The sequence below is a fragment of the Gymnoscopelus microlampas genome (assembly GCF_963454915.1).
Source record: "Gymnoscopelus microlampas genome assembly, chromosome: 4".
NCBI classification, from domain to species: Eukaryota; Metazoa; Chordata; class Actinopteri; order Myctophiformes; family Myctophidae; genus Gymnoscopelus; species Gymnoscopelus microlampas.
Window position 1 is genome coordinate 51,442,441 of NC_139941.1, and position 4,412 is coordinate 51,446,852.

Consider the following 4,412-nt stretch of genomic DNA (forward strand, 5'->3'; position numbering starts at 1 on the left):
AGCTTTGCTAGGAATGACATCAGGCAATGAAGATGATGAGTACACACACAATGAGTGCACACACAAAAAAAGAAAAAGACGACTCTGATGAAGGCAGAATAGTTGTGTCATTGAAACAGCATGTGTTTCAAGATGGTGGCGACACATTGAAAAACATGATCAACAAGGATGTAGTCACATCTGAGATTCAGGAATCTCTGCTTAATGCAGAAGAACTTGGACAAGTACAAATGAAAGTCTTTGTCGAGAAACGCCTGTGTGAGCCTCCAGATAGTGACCAGCACCTGGCTCTGAAACCACCTATTCGAAAGAATAAGGCCAAGACATTTGCTTCTTTATATGAAGTTGTGCAACTTTCCAAGGGAAAGCAAAACACTATCAAAGTGGATAGGAACATTCTACAAAGGCTCATTACTGCTTACAGAGCAGGGCGCCAGGTAAACCTTGAAAGCATCCTTACGCATGAACTTATGACCATCCCACTACCTTTGGCCACAACTAATGGTAGTCTACATTCCACAAACAAATCTGTGCTAGTAAACATACTGACAGAACAAGTCCAAACCCCTGCAAAAGTTACACTTGATGATTCCAGCTGACTGCTCATTGATGGCCAAGCACTCGTGATGGCACTAGGAAAGCAACCTGGAACATTTGGTGAATATGCCAACATGTTTGCTGGAGCTGTGTTTAGAATGGGAGAAAACTGCCAGAGGATTGATGTTAGTCTTTAACAGGTATCAAGAGGAAACGATCAAAGCAGGCACAAGGATTAAACGCAAGCAGCGCCACCGACCAATACGTTGTAAAATAGAGAACAAGTCAGTTCCTCTTCCACCAGACTGGTCTAGCTTCATGGCACTTGAGGAAAATAAAGCAGACCCTGCTCAATTGCTTTCAAACCATCTGATTAAACACAGCCCTAATAATCTAAGTTGTATCAGGGGGGTTTGCCGAAGGATTTGGGTAGCACTTTACAATAATGACCCGTTATAAAGCATTTATAAACGTTTATAAGTAGTTTGTAGACTATTAACAAATCATTAACAACCTGTTTATTGACATTCGTAAATGATTACTAAAACCTTTATAACTACGGTTACAAATCATCTATAAAGGTATTAGTAACTATTCATGAATAAGCCATGTATAATACATCTGTAAATGATTATTAAATCATTTGTAACTGATGTTACATAATATATACAAGCTATTGGTAGCTTGTTCATGTTTAACATATGCTTTGTTAAACATTCCTAAAGTATCTATAAATCCTTAGTACATGTTATTATGTGCCCTATAGTAAAGTGAAGACAGTTCATCATTTATAACTGTCTGTTAATGTGTTTGTTCATGTTTAACATGCTTTGTAAAACATTCCTAAAATATCTATAAATCCTTTGTACATGTTATTATGTGCCCTACAGTAAAGTGAAGACAGTTCATCATTTATGACTGTCTGTTAATGTGGACTTTCTCCTTACCTGTTGCAAACTACCTGGCTTTCATGAATGCAGACACCAAACAATTACTAGAATTATCATTCATGTTAAGCAAATGATGCGTAAGACATTCGTAAAGAGTATGTAAACCATTTGCAGACGTTATCATGAGCCTGAGCCTAGTTGCTTCTTTTGGGCTTGTTTTCATAGACCTGTCCGCTTGTTTCTTTTGCAAAATCTGGCAACACACTGATTACCTGCATTACACCTGCAGTAGCCTACTAGGGAGGAAGTGAACAGTGATGCAGTTGCAGACTGGACAGAAATATGTCTAATTCATGTTTTATGTGTTTTAACTGTCTTGTTGCAGGTGATCGAGGTAACATAAAATGGCTAATCTTACACACATGAAGTAGCATTATGACTAGGGGGTATTTTGATGGTGGCTGTTTGTATCCACAATGTTTGTTTTGATGTGTAGGCTAGTAATGTCCTCCATGCTTAGCAGTTTAGCTTAGCAGCTAAAGCTAACTCGCACTGGGAGGTGGTGACTGCAGAGGCTCCAAGCTGCTACTCTGTGATTCTGTTGTGATTAATTTCTTTGTTTAAATGTCAGTGTGTGTGCTGTGGCCAAGAGTTGCTACATTTTATATCTTAATAAATTGTTGTATACTTGTATACTATATAACGTTACTTTTGCCACTTTTTGATGTCACATGTTTTACTAATCACTGTTAAACATGAAATAATAATGCATAGTCTTCACTTTACAACAAGGCCCATGATAACGTTAGCAAATGGTCAACACACTCTTTACCAAGCTGCTACTCTGGCTTTCATGATAATATATGAGTCTTACGAATCATATATTAAATATGAAAGATAATTCTAGTAATTGTTTGGCATCTGCATTCATGAAAGCCAGGTAGTTTGCAACAGGTAAGGAGAAAGTCACATTAACAGACAGTTGTAAATGATGAACTGTCTTCACTTTACTATAGGGCACATAATAACATGTACTAAGGATTTATAGATATTTTAGGAATGTTTTACAAAGCATATGTTAAACATGAACAAACACATTAACAGACAGTTGTAAATGATGAACTGTCTTCACTTTACTATAGGGCACATAATAACATGTATTAAGGATTTATAGATACTTTAGGAATGTTTTCCCCCCGTGGTTTCCAGACAATAAAGCGGAGGGATTATAGAACAAATATAAACGGGCAGCTGAAATATTACAGAAAGATTGAGGGAGGGGCGGAGCTAGAGAGGAAGGGGTGGAGCTAGAGAGGAAGGGGTGGAGCCAGAGAGGAAGGATTGGAGCTAGAGAGAGGAAGGGGCGGAGCTAGAGGGGGAAAGGGCGGAGCCAGAGAGGAAGGGGCGGAGCTAGAGAGAGGAAGGGGTGGAGCTAGAGGGGAAGGGGCGATGCTAGAGAGACACTATAATCAAGACACTGACACTATATATAATATAGACACTATATTATAGTGACACTAACACTATAATATAGAGACACTATAATATAGTGACACTAACACTATAATATTGACACACTAACACTATAATCTATAATATAGACACTATTAGTAAGTATATTAGTTATGCGATAGTAGTTAGTTATATATTAGTATTAGTAAGTATATTAGTTAGTTATATATTAGTATTAGTATGTATATTAGTTAGTTATATATTAGTATTAGTAAGTATATTAGTTAGTTATATATTAGTAAGTATGTTAGTTAGTTATATATTCGTATTAGTAAGTATATAGAAAAACAAGTTAAAACCGTTTCGGTGAAATAAATTTTACCGAAACGAAAATTACCAATCGACTCTAAATTGCCTGAAACGTACTCCTAACAGTTTTTTGGGGGGACGATTTTGGCCTCCACACTTAGTGATTTTTTCGGATTTAACTTTCGTTTCTGTAAAATACATTTTACCGAAACGAAAATAACCAATCAACTCTAAATTGCCTGAAACGTACTCCTAACAGGTTTTTGGGGGGAGTATTTTGGCCTCCACACTTAGTGATTTTTTCGGATTTAACTTTCGTTTCGGTAGTGACAAACTTTCGTTTCGGTAGTGACACAATGGTGAAAAAATAAATTTACTAAGTCCAGAGCTCGATGAATGTTAGGGACCAAAAAAAGTCACTACAAAGTACTACCAATCAACTCTAAATTGCCTGAAACGTACTCCTAACAGGTTTTTGGGGGGACGATTTTGGCCTCCACACTTAGTGATTTTTTCGGATTTAACTTTCGTTTCGGTGGTGACCAACTTTCGTTTCGGTAGTTTGATTACAAAATGTAAGTTGTGTAAAAAATAATCTGACTATACTAAGTTGTTATTTGTCTGTTTAAGTCAGGCTATACTCTACTCAGAGTCATAAGTTTACAAAATGTACTAAAGTACAGTGAACGTCTGTGCGGTTTGTCTTCATCACTGAAAATAACGTACATGTAAACTGATATAAAACTGCTGCCATGTGCAGTTGGGGTGAAGAAACACAACCATTTCACTCCTAATAATACCTATTTGATTTGACATCCTGACTTGCTGCTGTAGCTGAGGCTTGAACCTGTTACCTGCGGCTCACTAGTCAGTGACTCTATCCATTCACCTACAGCTGTTTCCTTGGAATCTGTGGTTCTGAAACGTTTTGTTGTCAACCCCCCAAATTGACATGTATTTGGGCAGTGGACCCCAATGTAAAAAGATGTAGTGTCAGGGCCCCCCATGAAAAAGATTTATATTTATGCTGTAACACATTTTTTTAAAGTTATTTGTCTTGTTTGTTGTTCAAGTCAAAGCACCAGGAAGGCTGTACTTGTCAGCCATCTGTTAGCTCAATGGGTTGAGACGCAGTGTTCATGATCCAGAGGCCATGAGTTCAAATCCCATTGATGTCTTTCCTATGATTCTTTCCTTTGCAGACTGGCTTCCAGAAGATCAACT